Here is a 16439-nt window from a genome sequence, read left to right as displayed (position 1 = left end):
AAGGCTACCCCTGATCGCGCTTGAGCCTCGAATTTGAATTTAAATACGTCCAAATAACGTTTCGAGTGATTTATTCCGTAAATAACTAATTAGTTATACGATGAGATATAAAAAAATAGAAAAAAATTTAATGAGATATAAAATTGGAGGGTGCAACACGAGGACTTCCCAGGAGGTCACCCATTATGATCGGCACCTTATATGGAGTCTACCTTATCATCCAGTTAAACTAATCCTTCGCTCATCAATTCGACGCATATTAAATCCTGACGCGCTTGAGCCTCGAATTTGAAATTTAATACGCAAATAGCGGTTTCCGAGTGATTTATTCGTAAATAACAATTATGTTATAGACTACGATAGTATAAAAAAAGAGAAAAAAATTAATGAGATATAAAATTGAAGGTGCAACACGAGGACTTCAGGAGGTCACCCCATCCAGTACTACTCTCGCCCAACACCTTAACTGCGATTGATGGGATCCTATTTAGTGCTGTAATGATCGCACTCTCTCTTTGCGCATTTTATTATATATAAGCTACCCCTGATCGCGCTTGATCCTCGAATTTGAATTTAAAATAGGACCAAATAACGTTTCGAGTGATTTATTTCCGTAAATAACTAATTAGTTAGATAAACGAATTTGAATCCAAATAACGTTTCGAGTGATTTATTCCGTAAATAACTAATTAGTTATACGATGAGATATAAAAAAATAGAAAAAAAATTTAATGAGATATAAAATTGGAGGGTGCAACACGAGACTTCCCAGGAGGTCACCCATCCTAGTACTACTCTCGCCCAAGCACGCTTAACTGCGGAGTTCTGATGGGATCCGGTGCATTAGTGCTGGTATGATCGCACCCATCAATTCTTGCGCATTCTATTTATATAAAGGCTACCCCTGATCGCGCTGACCCGAATTTGAATAAATACGTCCAAATAACGTCGAGTGATTATCCGTAAATAACTAATTAGTTAACGATGAGATATAAAAAAATAGAAAAAAAATTAATGAGATATAAAATGGAGGGTGCAACACGAGGACTTCCCAGGAGGTCACCCATCCAGTACTACCTCGCCCAAGCACGCTTAACTGCGGAGTTCTGATGGATCCGGCATTAGTGCTGGTATGATCGCACCCATCAATTCTTGCGCATTCATTATATAAAGGCTACCCCTGATCGGCTTGAGCCTCGAATTGAATTAAATACGACCAAATAACGTTCGAGTGATTATCCGAAATAACTAATTAGTTATACGATGAGATATAAAAAAAATAGAAAAAAAATTTAATGAGATATAAAATTGGAGGGTGCAACACGAGGACTTCCCAGGAGGTCACCCATCCTAGTACTACTCTCGCCCAAGCACGCTAACTGCGAGTCTGATGGATCCGGTGCATTAGTGCTGGTATGATCGCACCCATCAATCTTGGCATTCTATTATATAAAGGCTACCCCTGATCGCGCTTGAGCCTCGAATTTGAATTTAAATACGACCAAATAACGTTTCGAGTGATTTATTCCGTAAATAACTAATTAGTTATACGATGAGATATAAAAAAATAGAAAAAAATTTAATGAGATATAAAATTGGAGGGTGCAACACGAGGACTTCCCAGGAGGTCACCCATCCTAGTACTACTCTCGCCCAAGCACGCTTAACTGCGAGTTCTGATGGGATCCGGTGCATTAGTGCTGGTATGATCGCACCCATCAATTCTTGCGCATTCTATTTATATAAAGGCTACCCCTGATCGCGCTTGAGCCTCGAATTGAATTTAAATACGACCAAATAACGTTTCGAGTGATTTATTCCGTAAATAACTAATTAGTTATACGATGAGATATAAAAAAATAGAAAAAAAATTAATGAGATATAAAATTGGAGGGTGCAACACGAGGACTTCCCAGGAGGTCACCCATCCTAGTACTACTCTCGCCCAAGCACGCTTAACTGCGGAGTTCTGATGGGATCCGGTGCATTAGTGCTGGTATGATCGCACCCATCAATTCTGCGCATTCTATTTATATAAAGGCTACCCCTGATCGCGCTTGAGCCTCGAATTTGAATTTAAATACGACCAAATAACGTTCGAGTGATTATTCCGTAAATAACTAATTAGTTATACGATGAGATATAAAAAAATAGAAAAAAAATTAATGAGATATAAAATTGGAGGGTGCAACACGAGACTTCCCAGGAGGTCACCCATCCTAGTACTACTCTCGCCCAAGCACGCTTAACTGCGGAGTTCTGATGGGATCCGGTGCATTAGTGCTGGTATGATCGCACCCATCAATTCTTGCGCATTCTATTATATAAAGGCTACCCCTGATCGCGCTTGAGCCTCGAATTTGAATTTAAATACGCCAAATAACGTTTCGAGTGATTATTCCGTAAATAACTAATAGTTATACGATGAGATATAAAAAAATAGAAAAAAAATTTAATGAGATATAAAATGGAGGGTGCAACACGAGGACTTCCCAGGAGGTCACCCATCCTAGTACACTCTCGCCCAAGCACGCTTAACTGCGGAGTTCTGATGGGATCCGGTGCATTAGTGCTGGTATGATCGCACCCATCAATTCTTGCGCATTCTATTTATATAAAGGCTACCCCTGATCGCGCTTGAGCCTCGAATTTGAATTTAAATACGACCAAATAACGTTTCGAGTGATTTATTCCGTAAATAACTAATTAGTTATACGATGAGATATAAAAAAAATAGAAAAAAAATTTAATGAGATATAAAATTGGAGGGTGCAACACGAGGACTTCCCAGGAGGTCACCCATCCTAGTACTACTCTCGCCCAAGCACGCTTAACTGCGGAGTTCTGATGGGATCCGGTGCATTAGTGCTGGTATGATCGCACCCATCAATTCTTGCGCATTCTATTTATATAAAGGCTACCCTGATCGCGCTTGAGCCTCGAATTTGAATTTAAATACGACCAAATAACGTTTCGAGTGATTTATTCCGTAAATAACTAATTAGTTATACGATGAGATATAAAAAAAATAGAAAAAAAATTTAATGAGATATAAAATTGGAGGGTGCAACACGAGGACTTCCCAGGAGGTCACCCATCCTAGTACTACTCTCGCCCAAGCACGCTTAACTGCGGAGTTCTGATGGGATCCGGTGCATTAGTGCTGGTATGATCGCACCCATCAATTCTTGCGCATTCTATTTATATAAAGGCTACCCCTGATCGCGCTTGAGCCTCGAATTTGAATTAAATACGACCAAATAACGTTTCGAGTGATTATTCCGTAAATAACTAATTAGTTATACGATGAGATATAAAAAAATAGAAAAAAAATTTAATGAGATATAAAATTGGAGGGTGCAACACGAGACTTCCCAGGAGGTCACCCATCCTAGTACTACTCTCGCCCAAGCACGCTTAACTGCGGAGTTCTGATGGATCCGGTGCATTAGTGCTGGTATGATCGCACCCATCAATTCTTGCGCATTCTATTATATAAAGGCTACCCCTGATCGCGCTTGAGCCTCGAATTGAATTTAAATACGCCAAATAACGTTCGAGTGATTATTCCGTAAATAACTAATTAGTTATACGATGAGATATAAAAAAAATAGAAAAAAATTAATGAGATATAAAATTGGAGGGTGCAACACGAGGACTTCCCAGGAGGTCACCCATCCTAGTACTACTCTCGCCCAAGCACGCTTAACTGCGGAGTTCTGATGGGATCCGGTGCATTAGTGCTGGTATGATCGCACCCATCAATTCTTGCGCATTCTATTATATAAAGGCTACCCCTGATCGCGCTTGAGCCTCGAATTTGAATTTAAATACGACCAAATAACGTTTCGAGTGATTATTCCGTAAATAACTAATTAGTTATACGATGAGATATAAAAAAAATAGAAAAAAAATTAATGAGATATAAAATTGGAGGGTGCAACACGAGGACTTCCCAGGAGGTCACCCATCCTAGTACTACTCTCGCCCAAGCACGCTTAACTGCGGAGTTCTGATGGGATCCGGTGCATTAGTGCTGGTATGATCGCACCCATCAATTCTTGCGCATTCTATTTATATAAAGGCTACCCCTGATCGCGCTTGAGCCTCGAATTTGAATTTAAATACGACCAAATAACGTTCGAGTGATTATTCCGTAAATAACTAATTAGTTATACGATGAGATATAAAAAAAATAGAAAAAAAATTTAATGAGATATAAAATTGGAGGGTGCAACACGAGGACTTCCCAGGAGGTCACCCATCCTAGTACTACTCTCGCCCAAGCACGCTTAACTGCGGAGTTCTGATGGATCCGGTGCATTAGTGCTGGTATGATCGCACCCATCAATTCTTGCGCATTCTATTTATATAAAGGCTACCCCTGATCGCGCTTGAGCCTCGAATTTGAATTTAAATACGACCAAATAACGTTCGAGTGATTTATTCCGTAAATAACTAATTAGTTATACGATGAGATATAAAAAAAATAGAAAAAAAATTAATGAGATATAAAATTGGAGGGTGCAACACGAGGACTTCCCAGGAGGTCACCCATCCTAGTACTACTCTCGCCCAAGCACGCTTAACTGCGGAGTTCTGATGGGATCCGGTGCATTAGTGCTGGTATGATCGCACCCATCAATTCTTGCGCATTCTATTTATATAAAGGCTACCCCTGATCGCGCTTGAGCCTCGAATTGAATTAAATACGACCAAATAACGTTCGAGTGATTTATTCCGTAAATAACTAATTAGTTATACGATGAGATATAAAAAAAATAGAAAAAAAATTAATGAGATATAAAATTGGAGGGTGCAACACGAGGACTTCCCAGGAGGTCACCCATCCTAGTACTACTCTCGCCCAAGCACGCTTAACTGCGGAGTTCTGATGGGATCCGGTGCATTAGTGCTGGTATGATCGCACCCATCAATTCTGCGCATTCTATTTATATAAAGGCTACCCCTGATCGCGCTTGAGCCTCGAATTTGAATTTAAATACGACCAAATAACGTTCGAGTGATTATTCCGTAAATAACTAATTAGTTATACGATGAGATATAAAAAAATAGAAAAAAAATTTAATGAGATATAAAATTGGAGGGTGCAACACGAGGACTTCCCAGGAGGTCACCCATCCTAGTACTACTCTCGCCCAAGCACGCTTAACTGCGGAGTTCTGATGGGATCCGGTGCATTAGTGCTGGTATGATCGCACCCATCAATTCTTGCGCATTCTATTATATAAAGGCTACCCCTGATCGCGCTTGAGCCTCGAATTGAATTTAAATACGACCAAATAACGTTCGAGTGATTTATCCGTAAATAACTAATTAGTTATACGATGAGATATAAAAAAAATAGAAAAAAAATTAATGAGATATAAAATTGGAGGGTGCAACACGAGGACTTCCCAGGAGGTCACCCATCCTAGTACTACTCTCGCCCAAGCACGCTTAACTGCGGAGTTCTGATGGGATCCGGTGCATTAGTGCTGGTATGATCGCACCCATCAATTCTTGCGCATTCTATTATATAAAGGCTACCCCTGATCGCGCTGAGCCTCGAATTTGAATTAAATACGACCAAATAACGTTCGAGTGATTATTCCGTAAATAACTAATTAGTTATACGATGAGATATAAAAAAAATAGAAAAAAAATTAATGAGATATAAAATTGGAGGGTGCAACACGAGGACTTCCCAGGAGGTCACCCATCCTAGTACTACTCTCGCCCAAGCACGCTTAACTGCGGAGTTCTGATGGGATCCGGTGCATTAGTGCTGGTATGATCGCACCCATCAATTCTTGCGCATTCTATTTATATAAAGGCTACCCCTGATCGCGCTGAGCCTCGAATTGAATTTAAATACGACCAAATAACGTTCGAGTGATTATTCCGTAAATAACTAATTAGTTATACGATGAGATATAAAAAAATAGAAAAAAAATTAATGAGATATAAAATTGGAGGGTGCAACACGAGGACTTCCCAGGAGGTCACCCATCCTAGTACTACCTCGCCCAAGCACGCTTAACTGCGGAGTTCTGATGGATCCGGTGCATTAGTGCTGGTATGATCGCACCCATCAATTCTTGCGCATTCTATTATATAAAGGCTACCCCTGATCGCGCTTGAGCCTCGAATTGAATTAAATACGACCAAATAACGTTCGAGTGATTATTCCGTAAATAACTAATTAGTTATACGATGAGATATAAAAAAATAGAAAAAAAATTAATGAGATATAAAATTGGAGGGTGCAACACGAGACTTCCCAGGAGGTCACCCATCCTAGTACTACTCTCGCCCAAGCACGCTAACTGCGGAGTTCTGATGGGATCCGGTGCATTAGTGCTGGTATGATCGCACCCATCAATTCTTGCGCATTCTATTATATAAAGGCTACCCCTGATCGCGCTTGAGCCTCGAATTGAATTAAATACGACCAAATAACGTTCGAGTGATTATTCCGTAAATAACTAATAGTTATACGATGAGATATAAAAAAATAGAAAAAAATTAATGAGATATAAAATTGGAGGGTGCAACACGAGGACTTCCCAGGAGGTCACCCATCCTAGTACTACTCTCGCCCAAGCACGCTTAACTGCGGAGTTCTGATGGGATCCGGTGCATTAGTGCTGGTATGATCGCACCCATCAATTCTGCGCATTCTATTATATAAAGGCTACCCCTGATCGCGCTTGAGCCTCGAATTGAATTTAAATACGACCAAATAACGTTCGAGTGATTATTCCGTAAATAACTAATTAGTTATACGATGAGATATAAAAAAATAGAAAAAAAATTAATGAGATATAAAATGGAGGGTGCAACACGAGGACTCCCAGGAGGTCACCCATCCTAGTACTACCTCGCCCAAGCACGCTTAACTGCGGAGTTCTGATGGATCCGGTGCATTAGTGCTGGTATGATCGCACCCATCAATTCTTGCGCATTCTATTATATAAAGGCTACCCCTGATCGCGCTTGAGCCTCGAATTGAATTTAAATACGACCAAATAACGTTCGAGTGATTATTCCGTAAATAACTAATTAGTTATACGATGAGATATAAAAAAAATAGAAAAAAAATTAATGAGATATAAAATTGGAGGGTGCAACACGAGGACTTCCCAGGAGGTCACCCATCCTAGTACTACTCTCGCCCAAGCACGCTTAACTGCGGAGTTCTGATGGATCCGGTGCATTAGTGCTGGTATGATCGCACCCATCAATTCTTGCGCATTCTATTATATAAAGGCTACCCCTGATCGCGCTTGAGCCTCGAATTGAATTAAATACGACCAAATAACGTTCGAGTGATTATTCCGTAAATAACTAATAGTTATACGATGAGATATAAAAAAAATAGAAAAAAATTAATGAGATATAAAATGGAGGGTGCAACACGAGGACTTCCCAGGAGGTCACCCATCCTAGTACTACTCTCGCCCAAGCACGCTTAACTGCGGAGTTCTGATGGATCCGGTGCATTAGTGCTGGTATGATCGCACCCATCAATCTTGCGCATTCTATTATATAAAGGCTACCCCTGATCGCGCTTGAGCCTCGAATTGAATTTAAATACGACCAAATAACGTTCGAGTGATTATCCGTAAATAACTAATTAGTTATACGATGAGATATAAAAAAAATAGAAAAAAAATTTAATGAGATATAAAATGGAGGGTGCAACACGAGGACTTCCCAGGAGGTCACCCATCCTAGTACTACTCTCGCCCAAGCACGCTTAACTGCGGAGTTCTGATGGGATCCGGTGCATTAGTGCTGGTATGATCGCACCCATCAATTCTTGCGCATTCTATTATATAAAGGCTACCCCTGATCGCGCTTGAGCCTCGAATTGAATTAAATACGACCAAATAACGTTCGAGTGATTATTCCGTAAATAACTAATTAGTTATACGATGAGATATAAAAAAAATAGAAAAAAAATTAATGAGATATAAAATTGGAGGGTGCAACACGAGGACTTCCCAGGAGGTCACCCATCCTAGTACTACTCTCGCCCAAGCACGCTTAACTGCGGAGTTCTGATGGATCCGGTGCATAGTGCTGGTATGATCGCACCCATCAATCTTGCGCATTCTATTTATATAAAGGCTACCCCTGATCGCGCTTGAGCCTCGAATTGAATTTAAATACGACCAAATAACGTTCGAGTGATTATTCCGTAAATAACTAATTAGTTATACGATGAGATATAAAAAAAATAGAAAAAAAATTTAATGAGATATAAAATTGGAGGGTGCAACACGAGGACTTCCCAGGAGGTCACCCATCCTAGTACTACTCTCGCCCAAGCACGCTTAACTGCGGAGTTCTGATGGGATCCGGTGCATTAGTGCTGGTATGATCGCACCCATCAATTCTGCGCATTCTATTATATAAAGGCTACCCCTGATCGCGCTTGAGCCTCGAATTGAATTAAATACGACCAAATAACGTTCGAGTGATTATTCCGTAAATAACTAATTAGTTATACGATGAGATATAAAAAAATAGAAAAAAAATTTAATGAGATATAAAATTGGAGGGTGCAACACGAGACTTCCCAGGAGGTCACCCATCCTAGTACTACTCTCGCCCAAGCACGCTAACTGCGGAGTTCTGATGGGATCCGGTGCATTAGTGCTGGTATGATCGCACCCATCAATTCTTGCGCATTCTATTATATAAAGGCTACCCCTGATCGCGCTTGAGCCTCGAATTGAATTTAAATACGACCAAATAACGTTCGAGTGATTATTCCGTAAATAACTAATTAGTTATACGATGAGATATAAAAAAAATAGAAAAAAAATTAATGAGATATAAAATTGGAGGGTGCAACACGAGGACTTCCCAGGAGGTCACCCATCCTAGTACTACTCTCGCCCAAGCACGCTTAACTGCGGAGTTCTGATGGATCCGGTGCATTAGTGCTGGTATGATCGCACCCATCAATTCTGCGCATTCTATTATATAAAGGCTACCCCTGATCGCGCTTGAGCCTCGAATTGAATTAAATACGACCAAATAACGTTCGAGTGATTATTCCGTAAATAACTAATTAGTTATACGATGAGATATAAAAAAATAGAAAAAAAATTAATGAGATATAAAATTGGAGGGTGCAACACGAGGACTTCCCAGGAGGTCACCCATCCTAGTACTACTCTCGCCCAAGCACGCTAACTGCGGAGTTCTGATGGATCCGGTGCATTAGTGCTGGTATGATCGCACCCATCAATTCTTGCGCATTCTATTATATAAAGGCTACCCCTGATCGCGCTTGAGCCTCGAATTGAATTTAAATACGACCAAATAACGTTCGAGTGATTATTCCGTAAATAACTAATTAGTTATACGATGAGATATAAAAAAAATAGAAAAAAAATTAATGAGATATAAAATTGGAGGGTGCAACACGAGGACTTCCCAGGAGGTCACCCATCCTAGTACTACTCTCGCCCAAGCACGCTTAACTGCGGAGTTCTGATGGATCCGGTGCATTAGTGCTGGTATGATCGCACCCATCAATTCTTGCGCATTCTATTATATAAAGGCTACCCCTGATCGCGCTTGAGCCTCGAATTGAATTTAAATACGACCAAATAACGTTCGAGTGATTATTCCGTAAATAACTAATTAGTTATACGATGAGATATAAAAAAAATAGAAAAAAAATTAATGAGATATAAAATTGGAGGGTGCAACACGAGGACTTCCCAGGAGGTCACCCATCCTAGTACTACTCTCGCCCAAGCACGCTTAACTGCGGAGTTCTGATGGGATCCGGTGCATTAGTGCTGGTATGATCGCACCCATCAATTCTTGCGCATTCTATTATATAAAGGCTACCCCTGATCGCGCTTGAGCCTCGAATTTGAATTTAAATACGACCAAATAACGTTCGAGTGATTATTCCGTAAATAACTAATTAGTTATACGATGAGATATAAAAAAAATAGAAAAAAAATTTAATGAGATATAAAATTGGAGGGTGCAACACGAGGACTTCCCAGGAGGTCACCCATCCTAGTACTACTCTCGCCCAAGCACGCTTAACTGCGGAGTTCTGATGGGATCCGGTGCATTAGTGCTGGTATGATCGCACCCATCAATCTTGCGCATTCTATTATATAAAGGCTACCCCTGATCGCGCTTGAGCCTCGAATTGAATTTAAATACGACCAAATAACGTTCGAGTGATTATTCCGTAAATAACTAATTAGTTATACGATGAGATATAAAAAAAATAGAAAAAAATTAATGAGATATAAAATTGGAGGGTGCAACACGAGGACTTCCCAGGAGGTCACCCATCCTAGTACTACTCTCGCCCAAGCACGCTTAACTGCGGAGTTCTGATGGGATCCGGTGCATTAGTGCTGGTATGATCGCACCCATCAATTCTTGCGCATTCTATTATATAAAGGCTACCCCTGATCGCGCTTGAGCCTCGAATTGAATTTAAATACGACCAAATAACGTTCGAGTGATTATTCCGTAAATAACTAATTAGTTATACGATGAGATATAAAAAAAATAGAAAAAAAATTAATGAGATATAAAATGGAGGGTGCAACACGAGGACTTCCCAGGAGGTCACCCATCCTAGTACTACTCTCGCCCAAGCACGCTTAACTGCGGAGTTCTGATGGATCCGGTGCATTAGTGCTGGTATGATCGCACCCATCAATTCTTGCGCATTCTATTATATAAAGGCTACCCCTGATCGCGCTTGAGCCTCGAATTTGAATTTAAATACGACCAAATAACGTTCGAGTGATTTATTCCGTAAATAACTAATTAGTTATACGATGAGATATAAAAAAATAGAAAAAAAATTAATGAGATATAAAATTGGAGGGTGCAACACGAGGACTTCCCAGGAGGTCACCCATCCTAGTACTACTCTCGCCCAAGCACGCTTAACTGCGGAGTTCTGATGGGATCCGGTGCATTAGTGCTGGTATGATCGCACCCATCAATTCTTGCGCATTCTATTATATAAAGGCTACCCCTGATCGCGCTTGAGCCTCGAATTGAATTTAAATACGACCAAATAACGTTTCGAGTGATTATTCCGTAAATAACTAATTAGTTATACGATGAGATATAAAAAAATAGAAAAAAAATTAATGAGATATAAAATTGGAGGGTGCAACACGAGGACTTCCCAGGAGGTCACCCATCCTAGTACTACTCTCGCCCAAGCACGCTTAACTGCGGAGTTCTGATGGGATCCGGTGCATTAGTGCTGGTATGATCGCACCCATCAATTCTTGCGCATTCTATTATATAAAGGCTACCCCTGATCGCGCTTGAGCCTCGAATTGAATTTAAATACGACCAAATAACGTTCGAGTGATTTATTCCGTAAATAACTAATTAGTTATACGATGAGATATAAAAAAAATAGAAAAAAAATTAATGAGATATAAAATTGGAGGGTGCAACACGAGGACTTCCCAGGAGGTCACCCATCCTAGTACTACTCTCGCCCAAGCACGCTTAACTGCGGAGTTCTGATGGGATCCGGTGCATTAGTGCTGGTATGATCGCACCCATCAATTCTGCGCATTCTATTTATATAAAGGCTACCCCTGATCGCGCTTGAGCCTCGAATTGAATTTAAATACGACCAAATAACGTTCGAGTGATTATTCCGTAAATAACTAATTAGTTATACGATGAGATATAAAAAAAATAGAAAAAAAATTAATGAGATATAAAATTGGAGGGTGCAACACGAGGACTTCCCAGGAGGTCACCCATCCTAGTACTACTCTCGCCCAAGCACGCTTAACTGCGGAGTTCTGATGGGATCCGGTGCATTAGTGCTGGTATGATCGCACCCATCAATTCTTGCGCATTCTATTTATATAAAGGCTACCCCTGATCGCGCTTGAGCCTCGAATTTGAATTTAAATACGACCAAATAACGTTCGAGTGATTATTCCGTAAATAACTAATTAGTTATACGATGAGATATAAAAAAATAGAAAAAAAATTAATGAGATATAAAATTGGAGGGTGCAACACGAGACTTCCCAGGAGTCACCCATCCTAGTACTACTCTCGCCCAAGCACGCTAACTGCGGAGTTCTGATGGGATCCGGTGCATTAGTGCTGGTATGATCGCACCCATCAATCTTGCGCATTCTATTATATAAAGGCTACCCCTGATCGCGCTTGAGCCTCGAATTGAATTAAATACGACCAAATAACGTTCGAGTGATTATTCCGTAAATAACTAATTAGTTATACGATGAGATATAAAAAAATAGAAAAAAATTAATGAGATATAAAATTGGAGGGTGCAACACGAGGACTTCCCAGGAGGTCACCCATCCTAGTACTACTCTCGCCCAAGCACGCTTAACTGCGGAGTTCTGATGGATCCGGTGCATTAGTGCTGGTATGATCGCACCCATCAATTCTTGCGCATTCTATTATATAAAGGCTACCCCTGATCGCGCTTGAGCCTCGAATTTGAATTAAATACGACCAAATAACGTTCGAGTGATTATTCCGTAAATAACTAATTAGTTATACGATGAGATATAAAAAAAATAGAAAAAAAATTAATGAGATATAAAATGGAGGTGCAACACGAGGACTTCCCAGGAGGTCACCCATCCTAGTACTACCTCGCCCAAGCACGCTTAACTGCGGAGTTCTGATGGATCCGGTGCATTAGTGCTGGTATGATCGCACCCATCAATTCTGCGCATTCTATTATATAAAGGCTACCCCTGATCGCGCTTGAGCCTCGAATTGAATTAAATACGACCAAATAACGTTCGAGTGATTTATTCCGTAAATAACTAATTAGTTATACGATGAGATATAAAAAAATAGAAAAAAAATTAATGAGATATAAAATGGAGGGTGCAACACGAGGACTTCCCAGGAGGTCACCCATCCTAGTACTACTCTCGCCCAAGCACGCTTAACTGCGGAGTTCTGATGGATCCGGTGCATTAGTGCTGGTATGATCGCACCCATCAATTCTTGCGCATTCTATTATATAAAGGCTACCCCTGATCGCGCTTGAGCCTCGAATTGAATTAAATACGACCAAATAACGTTCGAGTGATTATTCCGTAAATAACTAATAGTTATACGATGAGATAAAAAAAAATAGAAAAAAAATTAATGAGATATAAAATTGGAGGTGCAACACGAGACTCCCAGGAGTCACCCATCCTAGTACTACTCGCCCAAGCACGCTTAACTGCGGATTCTGATGGATCCGGTGCATAGTGCTGTATGATCGCACCCATCAATTCTTGCGCATTCTATTATATAAAGGCTACCCCTGATCGCGCTTGAGCCTCGAATTGAATTTAAATACGACCAAATAACGTTTCGAGTGATTTATTCCGTAAATAACTAATTAGTTATACGATGAGATATAAAAAAAATAGAAAAAAATTTAATGAGATATAAAATTGGAGGGTGCAACACGAGGACTTCCCAGGAGGTCACCCATCCTAGTACTACTCTCGCCCAAGCACGCTTAACTGCGGAGTTCTGATGGATCCGGTGCATTAGTGCTGGTATGATCGCACCCATCAATTCTTGCGCATTCTATTATATAAAGGCTACCCCTGATCGCGCTTGAGCCTCGAATTTGAATTTAAATACGACCAAATAACGTTCGAGTGATTATTCCGTAAATAACTAATTAGTTATACGATGAGATATAAAAAAATAGAAAAAAAATTTAATGAGATATAAAATTGGAGGGTGCAACACGAGACTTCCCAGGAGGTCACCCATCCTAGTACTACTCTCGCCCAAGCACGCTTAACTGCGGAGTTCTGATGGATCCGGTGCATTAGTGCTGGTATGATCGCACCCATCAATTCTTGCGCATTCTATTATATAAAGCTACCCCTGATCGCGCTTGAGCCTCGAATTGAATTTAAATACGACCAAATAACGTTTCGAGTGATTATTCCGTAAATAACTAATTAGTTATACGATGAGATATAAAAAAATAGAAAAAAAATTTAATGAGATATAAAATGGAGGGTGCAACACGAGGACTTCCCAGGAGTCACCCATCCTAGTACTACTCTCGCCCAAGCACGCTTAACTGCGGAGTTCTGATGGGATCCGGTGCATTAGTGCTGGTATGATCGCACCCATCAATTCTTGCGCATTCTATTTATATAAAGGCTACCCCTGATCGCGCTGAGCCTCGAATTTGAATTAAATACGACCAAATAACGTTTCGAGTGATTATTCCGTAAATAACTAATTAGTTATACGATGAGATATAAAAAAATAGAAAAAAAATTTAATGAGATATAAAATTGGAGGGTGCAACACGAGGACTTCCCAGGAGGTCACCCATCCTAGTACTACTCTCGCCCAAGCACGCTTAACTGCGAGTTCTGATGGATCCGTGCATTAGTGCTGGTATGATCGCACCCATCAATTCTTGCGCATTCTATTTATATAAAGGCTACCCCTGATCGCGCTTGAGCCTCGAATTTGAATTAAATACGACCAAATAACGTTCGAGTGATTATTCCGTAAATAACTAATTAGTTAACGATGAGATATAAAAAAATAGAAAAAAATTAATGAGATATAAAATGGAGGTGCAACACGAGACTTCCCAGGAGTCACCCATCCTAGTACTACTCTCGCCCAAGCACGCTAACTGCGAGTTCTGATGGATCCGGTGCATTAGTGCTGTATGATCGCACCCATCAATTCTTGCGCATTCTATTTATATAAAGGCTACCCCTGATCGCGCTTGAGCCTCGAATTTGAATTTAAATACGACCAAATAACGTTCGAGTGATTATTCCGTAAATAACTAATTAGTTATACGATGAGATATAAAAAAATAGAAAAAAAATTAATGAGATATAAAATTGGAGGTGCAACACGAGGACTTCCCAGGAGGTCACCCATCCTAGTACTACTCTCGCCCAAGCACGCTTAACTGCGGAGTTCTGATGGGATCCGGTGCATTAGTGCTGGTATGATCGCACCCATCAATTCTTGCGCATTCTATTTATATAAAGGCTACCCCTGATCGCGCTTGAGCCTCGAATTTGAATTTAAATACGACCAAATAACGTTTCGAGTGATTTATTCCGTAAATAACTAATTAGTTATACGATGAGATATAAAAAAATAGAAAAAAAATTTAATGAGATATAAAATTGGAGGGTGCAACACGAGGACTTCCCAGGAGTCACCCATCCTAGTACTACTCCGCCCAAGCACGCTTAACTGCGGAGTTCTGATGGGATCCGGTGCATTAGTGCTGGTATGATCGCACCCATCAATTCTTGCGCATTCTATTATATAAAGGCTACCCCTGATCGCGCTTGAGCCTCGAATTTGAATTTAAATACGACCAAATAACGTTTCGAGTGATTTATTCCGTAAATAACTAATTAGTTATACGATGAGATATAAAAAAAATAGAAAAAAATTTAATGAGATATAAAATTGGAGGGTGCAACACGAGGACTTCCCAGGAGGTCACCCATCCTAGTACTACTCTCGCCCAAGCACGCTTAACTGCGGAGTTCTGATGGGATCCGGTGCATTAGTGCTGGTATGATCGCACCCATCAATTCTTGCGCATTCTATTTATATAAAGGCTACCCCTGATCGCGCTTGAGCCTCGAATTTGAATTTAAATACGACCAAATAACGTTTCGAGTGATTTATTCCGTAAATAACTAATTAGTTATACGATGAGATATAAAAAAAATAGAAAAAAATTTAATGAGATATAAAATTGGAGGGTGCAACACGAGGACTTCCCAGGAGGTCACCCATCCTAGTACTACTCTCGCCCAAGCACGCTTAACTGCGGAGTTCTGATGGATCCGGCATTAGGCTGTATCGCACCCAATTCTGCGCTTCTATTAATAAGCTACCCTGATCGCTTGAGCCTCGAATTGAATTAAATACGCCAAATAACGTTCGAGTATTATTCCGTAAATAACTAATTAGTTAACGAAATAAAAAAAAAAAAAAATTAATAAATAAAAGGATGCAACAAACTCCAGAGTACCCATATAAAGCACGCTAATTATAGCATGAATATCGATATAACTGATCGGCTGATAAATACCTAACGTTTCGAGTGATTTATTCCGTAAATAACTAATTAGTTATACGATGAGATATAAAAAAATAGAAAAAAAATTAATGAGATATAAAATTGGAGGGGTGCAACACGAGGACTTCCCAGGAGGTCACCCATCTAGTACTACTCTCGCCCAGCACGCTTAACTGCGGAGTTCTGATGGATCCGGTGCAGTGATGATGCACCGCATTCTTTTTATAAGGCTACTGATCGCGCTTGGCTCGTTTGAATTTAATACGACCAATAACTTCGATGATTTATCGTAAATAACTTAGTTTGATGAGTATAA

At 40.1% G+C, this 16439-nt stretch overlaps 48 non-coding genes and 4 pseudogenes across 48 annotated transcripts; all 52 read right to left on the bottom strand.

The window, feature by feature from the left end:
- Positions 1-748: 748 nt before the first annotated feature.
- On the bottom strand, positions 749-866 carry LOC121227435 (5S ribosomal RNA). Its single transcript, XR_005925040.1, has one exon. It is a non-coding gene; the product is annotated as a 5S ribosomal RNA (ribosomal RNA).
- Positions 867-1030: 164 nt separating this feature from the next.
- On the bottom strand, positions 1031-1144 carry LOC121227466 (uncharacterized; annotated as a pseudogene).
- Positions 1145-1312: 168 nt separating this feature from the next.
- On the bottom strand, positions 1313-1427 carry LOC121227467 (uncharacterized; annotated as a pseudogene).
- Positions 1428-1599: 172 nt separating this feature from the next.
- LOC121227452 (5S ribosomal RNA) lies at positions 1600-1717 on the bottom strand. Its single transcript, XR_005925058.1, has one exon. It is a non-coding gene; the product is annotated as a 5S ribosomal RNA (ribosomal RNA).
- Positions 1718-1891: 174 nt separating this feature from the next.
- Positions 1892-2010, bottom strand: LOC121227431 (5S ribosomal RNA). Its single transcript, XR_005925037.1, has one exon. It is a non-coding gene; the product is annotated as a 5S ribosomal RNA (ribosomal RNA).
- Positions 2011-2182: 172 nt separating this feature from the next.
- On the bottom strand, positions 2183-2300 carry LOC121227434 (5S ribosomal RNA). The gene has a single exon (XR_005925039.1). It is a non-coding gene; the product is annotated as a 5S ribosomal RNA (ribosomal RNA).
- Positions 2301-2471: 171 nt separating this feature from the next.
- Positions 2472-2589, bottom strand: LOC121227436 (5S ribosomal RNA). The gene has a single exon (XR_005925041.1). It is a non-coding gene; the product is annotated as a 5S ribosomal RNA (ribosomal RNA).
- A 177-nt stretch (positions 2590-2766) lies between these two features.
- LOC121227430 (5S ribosomal RNA) lies at positions 2767-2885 on the bottom strand. The gene has a single exon (XR_005925036.1). It is a non-coding gene; the product is annotated as a 5S ribosomal RNA (ribosomal RNA).
- Positions 2886-3061: 176 nt separating this feature from the next.
- Positions 3062-3180, bottom strand: LOC121227429 (5S ribosomal RNA). The gene has a single exon (XR_005925035.1). It is a non-coding gene; the product is annotated as a 5S ribosomal RNA (ribosomal RNA).
- A 174-nt stretch (positions 3181-3354) lies between these two features.
- LOC121227451 (5S ribosomal RNA) lies at positions 3355-3471 on the bottom strand. The gene has a single exon (XR_005925057.1). It is a non-coding gene; the product is annotated as a 5S ribosomal RNA (ribosomal RNA).
- A 170-nt stretch (positions 3472-3641) lies between these two features.
- Positions 3642-3760, bottom strand: LOC121227428 (5S ribosomal RNA). The gene has a single exon (XR_005925034.1). It is a non-coding gene; the product is annotated as a 5S ribosomal RNA (ribosomal RNA).
- Positions 3761-3934: 174 nt separating this feature from the next.
- LOC121227427 (5S ribosomal RNA) lies at positions 3935-4053 on the bottom strand. The gene has a single exon (XR_005925033.1). It is a non-coding gene; the product is annotated as a 5S ribosomal RNA (ribosomal RNA).
- Positions 4054-4228: 175 nt separating this feature from the next.
- LOC121227448 (5S ribosomal RNA) lies at positions 4229-4346 on the bottom strand. Its single transcript, XR_005925053.1, has one exon. It is a non-coding gene; the product is annotated as a 5S ribosomal RNA (ribosomal RNA).
- Positions 4347-4521: 175 nt separating this feature from the next.
- Positions 4522-4640, bottom strand: LOC121227426 (5S ribosomal RNA). Its single transcript, XR_005925031.1, has one exon. It is a non-coding gene; the product is annotated as a 5S ribosomal RNA (ribosomal RNA).
- A 173-nt stretch (positions 4641-4813) lies between these two features.
- LOC121227424 (5S ribosomal RNA) lies at positions 4814-4932 on the bottom strand. The gene has a single exon (XR_005925029.1). It is a non-coding gene; the product is annotated as a 5S ribosomal RNA (ribosomal RNA).
- Positions 4933-5105: 173 nt separating this feature from the next.
- Positions 5106-5224, bottom strand: LOC121227423 (5S ribosomal RNA). The gene has a single exon (XR_005925028.1). It is a non-coding gene; the product is annotated as a 5S ribosomal RNA (ribosomal RNA).
- A 172-nt stretch (positions 5225-5396) lies between these two features.
- Positions 5397-5515, bottom strand: LOC121227422 (5S ribosomal RNA). The gene has a single exon (XR_005925027.1). It is a non-coding gene; the product is annotated as a 5S ribosomal RNA (ribosomal RNA).
- Positions 5516-5686: 171 nt separating this feature from the next.
- Positions 5687-5805, bottom strand: LOC121227420 (5S ribosomal RNA). Its single transcript, XR_005925026.1, has one exon. It is a non-coding gene; the product is annotated as a 5S ribosomal RNA (ribosomal RNA).
- Positions 5806-5976: 171 nt separating this feature from the next.
- Positions 5977-6093, bottom strand: LOC121227456 (5S ribosomal RNA). Its single transcript, XR_005925061.1, has one exon. It is a non-coding gene; the product is annotated as a 5S ribosomal RNA (ribosomal RNA).
- Positions 6094-6263: 170 nt separating this feature from the next.
- On the bottom strand, positions 6264-6380 carry LOC121227455 (5S ribosomal RNA). Its single transcript, XR_005925060.1, has one exon. It is a non-coding gene; the product is annotated as a 5S ribosomal RNA (ribosomal RNA).
- Positions 6381-6548: 168 nt separating this feature from the next.
- LOC121227419 (5S ribosomal RNA) lies at positions 6549-6667 on the bottom strand. Its single transcript, XR_005925025.1, has one exon. It is a non-coding gene; the product is annotated as a 5S ribosomal RNA (ribosomal RNA).
- Positions 6668-6836: 169 nt separating this feature from the next.
- LOC121227460 (5S ribosomal RNA) lies at positions 6837-6952 on the bottom strand. Its single transcript, XR_005925066.1, has one exon. It is a non-coding gene; the product is annotated as a 5S ribosomal RNA (ribosomal RNA).
- A 172-nt stretch (positions 6953-7124) lies between these two features.
- Positions 7125-7242, bottom strand: LOC121227447 (5S ribosomal RNA). Its single transcript, XR_005925052.1, has one exon. It is a non-coding gene; the product is annotated as a 5S ribosomal RNA (ribosomal RNA).
- Positions 7243-7410: 168 nt separating this feature from the next.
- On the bottom strand, positions 7411-7528 carry LOC121227446 (5S ribosomal RNA). The gene has a single exon (XR_005925051.1). It is a non-coding gene; the product is annotated as a 5S ribosomal RNA (ribosomal RNA).
- Positions 7529-7698: 170 nt separating this feature from the next.
- LOC121227418 (5S ribosomal RNA) lies at positions 7699-7817 on the bottom strand. Its single transcript, XR_005925024.1, has one exon. It is a non-coding gene; the product is annotated as a 5S ribosomal RNA (ribosomal RNA).
- Positions 7818-7988: 171 nt separating this feature from the next.
- Positions 7989-8105, bottom strand: LOC121227458 (5S ribosomal RNA). The gene has a single exon (XR_005925063.1). It is a non-coding gene; the product is annotated as a 5S ribosomal RNA (ribosomal RNA).
- A 173-nt stretch (positions 8106-8278) lies between these two features.
- Positions 8279-8397, bottom strand: LOC121227417 (5S ribosomal RNA). The gene has a single exon (XR_005925023.1). It is a non-coding gene; the product is annotated as a 5S ribosomal RNA (ribosomal RNA).
- Positions 8398-8567: 170 nt separating this feature from the next.
- Positions 8568-8684, bottom strand: LOC121227453 (5S ribosomal RNA). The gene has a single exon (XR_005925059.1). It is a non-coding gene; the product is annotated as a 5S ribosomal RNA (ribosomal RNA).
- Positions 8685-8856: 172 nt separating this feature from the next.
- LOC121227445 (5S ribosomal RNA) lies at positions 8857-8974 on the bottom strand. Its single transcript, XR_005925050.1, has one exon. It is a non-coding gene; the product is annotated as a 5S ribosomal RNA (ribosomal RNA).
- Positions 8975-9143: 169 nt separating this feature from the next.
- Positions 9144-9260, bottom strand: LOC121227462 (5S ribosomal RNA). The gene has a single exon (XR_005925068.1). It is a non-coding gene; the product is annotated as a 5S ribosomal RNA (ribosomal RNA).
- A 172-nt stretch (positions 9261-9432) lies between these two features.
- On the bottom strand, positions 9433-9550 carry LOC121227444 (5S ribosomal RNA). The gene has a single exon (XR_005925049.1). It is a non-coding gene; the product is annotated as a 5S ribosomal RNA (ribosomal RNA).
- A 172-nt stretch (positions 9551-9722) lies between these two features.
- Positions 9723-9841, bottom strand: LOC121227416 (5S ribosomal RNA). Its single transcript, XR_005925022.1, has one exon. It is a non-coding gene; the product is annotated as a 5S ribosomal RNA (ribosomal RNA).
- A 174-nt stretch (positions 9842-10015) lies between these two features.
- On the bottom strand, positions 10016-10134 carry LOC121227415 (5S ribosomal RNA). The gene has a single exon (XR_005925020.1). It is a non-coding gene; the product is annotated as a 5S ribosomal RNA (ribosomal RNA).
- Positions 10135-10304: 170 nt separating this feature from the next.
- LOC121227414 (5S ribosomal RNA) lies at positions 10305-10423 on the bottom strand. The gene has a single exon (XR_005925019.1). It is a non-coding gene; the product is annotated as a 5S ribosomal RNA (ribosomal RNA).
- A 171-nt stretch (positions 10424-10594) lies between these two features.
- Positions 10595-10712, bottom strand: LOC121227442 (5S ribosomal RNA). Its single transcript, XR_005925048.1, has one exon. It is a non-coding gene; the product is annotated as a 5S ribosomal RNA (ribosomal RNA).
- Positions 10713-10885: 173 nt separating this feature from the next.
- LOC121227461 (5S ribosomal RNA) lies at positions 10886-11004 on the bottom strand. Its single transcript, XR_005925067.1, has one exon. It is a non-coding gene; the product is annotated as a 5S ribosomal RNA (ribosomal RNA).
- A 172-nt stretch (positions 11005-11176) lies between these two features.
- Positions 11177-11295, bottom strand: LOC121227449 (5S ribosomal RNA). The gene has a single exon (XR_005925055.1). It is a non-coding gene; the product is annotated as a 5S ribosomal RNA (ribosomal RNA).
- A 173-nt stretch (positions 11296-11468) lies between these two features.
- Positions 11469-11587, bottom strand: LOC121227437 (5S ribosomal RNA). The gene has a single exon (XR_005925042.1). It is a non-coding gene; the product is annotated as a 5S ribosomal RNA (ribosomal RNA).
- A 172-nt stretch (positions 11588-11759) lies between these two features.
- Positions 11760-11878, bottom strand: LOC121227425 (5S ribosomal RNA). Its single transcript, XR_005925030.1, has one exon. It is a non-coding gene; the product is annotated as a 5S ribosomal RNA (ribosomal RNA).
- A 173-nt stretch (positions 11879-12051) lies between these two features.
- Positions 12052-12167, bottom strand: LOC121227463 (5S ribosomal RNA). Its single transcript, XR_005925069.1, has one exon. It is a non-coding gene; the product is annotated as a 5S ribosomal RNA (ribosomal RNA).
- Positions 12168-12335: 168 nt separating this feature from the next.
- On the bottom strand, positions 12336-12453 carry LOC121227441 (5S ribosomal RNA). Its single transcript, XR_005925047.1, has one exon. It is a non-coding gene; the product is annotated as a 5S ribosomal RNA (ribosomal RNA).
- A 170-nt stretch (positions 12454-12623) lies between these two features.
- Positions 12624-12740, bottom strand: LOC121227457 (5S ribosomal RNA). Its single transcript, XR_005925062.1, has one exon. It is a non-coding gene; the product is annotated as a 5S ribosomal RNA (ribosomal RNA).
- Positions 12741-12909: 169 nt separating this feature from the next.
- Positions 12910-13027, bottom strand: LOC121227440 (5S ribosomal RNA). The gene has a single exon (XR_005925046.1). It is a non-coding gene; the product is annotated as a 5S ribosomal RNA (ribosomal RNA).
- A 452-nt stretch (positions 13028-13479) lies between these two features.
- On the bottom strand, positions 13480-13597 carry LOC121227439 (5S ribosomal RNA). Its single transcript, XR_005925045.1, has one exon. It is a non-coding gene; the product is annotated as a 5S ribosomal RNA (ribosomal RNA).
- A 173-nt stretch (positions 13598-13770) lies between these two features.
- LOC121227450 (5S ribosomal RNA) lies at positions 13771-13887 on the bottom strand. Its single transcript, XR_005925056.1, has one exon. It is a non-coding gene; the product is annotated as a 5S ribosomal RNA (ribosomal RNA).
- Positions 13888-14058: 171 nt separating this feature from the next.
- Positions 14059-14176, bottom strand: LOC121227438 (5S ribosomal RNA). Its single transcript, XR_005925044.1, has one exon. It is a non-coding gene; the product is annotated as a 5S ribosomal RNA (ribosomal RNA).
- A 173-nt stretch (positions 14177-14349) lies between these two features.
- LOC121227464 (5S ribosomal RNA) lies at positions 14350-14465 on the bottom strand. The gene has a single exon (XR_005925070.1). It is a non-coding gene; the product is annotated as a 5S ribosomal RNA (ribosomal RNA).
- Positions 14466-14633: 168 nt separating this feature from the next.
- On the bottom strand, positions 14634-14746 carry LOC121227413 (uncharacterized; annotated as a pseudogene).
- A 172-nt stretch (positions 14747-14918) lies between these two features.
- On the bottom strand, positions 14919-15037 carry LOC121227433 (5S ribosomal RNA). Its single transcript, XR_005925038.1, has one exon. It is a non-coding gene; the product is annotated as a 5S ribosomal RNA (ribosomal RNA).
- A 176-nt stretch (positions 15038-15213) lies between these two features.
- LOC121227459 (5S ribosomal RNA) lies at positions 15214-15330 on the bottom strand. The gene has a single exon (XR_005925064.1). It is a non-coding gene; the product is annotated as a 5S ribosomal RNA (ribosomal RNA).
- A 175-nt stretch (positions 15331-15505) lies between these two features.
- LOC121227411 (5S ribosomal RNA) lies at positions 15506-15624 on the bottom strand. The gene has a single exon (XR_005925018.1). It is a non-coding gene; the product is annotated as a 5S ribosomal RNA (ribosomal RNA).
- A 176-nt stretch (positions 15625-15800) lies between these two features.
- LOC121227412 (uncharacterized) lies at positions 15801-15911 on the bottom strand (annotated as a pseudogene).
- Positions 15912-16439: the final 528 nt, after the last annotated feature.

The sequence above is a fragment of the Gossypium hirsutum genome, unplaced genomic scaffold (genome assembly GCF_007990345.1).
Source record: "Gossypium hirsutum isolate 1008001.06 unplaced genomic scaffold, Gossypium_hirsutum_v2.1 scaffold_895, whole genome shotgun sequence".
Taxonomy (NCBI): Eukaryota; Viridiplantae; Streptophyta; class Magnoliopsida; order Malvales; family Malvaceae; genus Gossypium; species Gossypium hirsutum.
The sequence above is the reverse complement of the archived record's forward strand: the minus strand, read 5'-3'. Positions and strand labels throughout refer to the sequence as shown.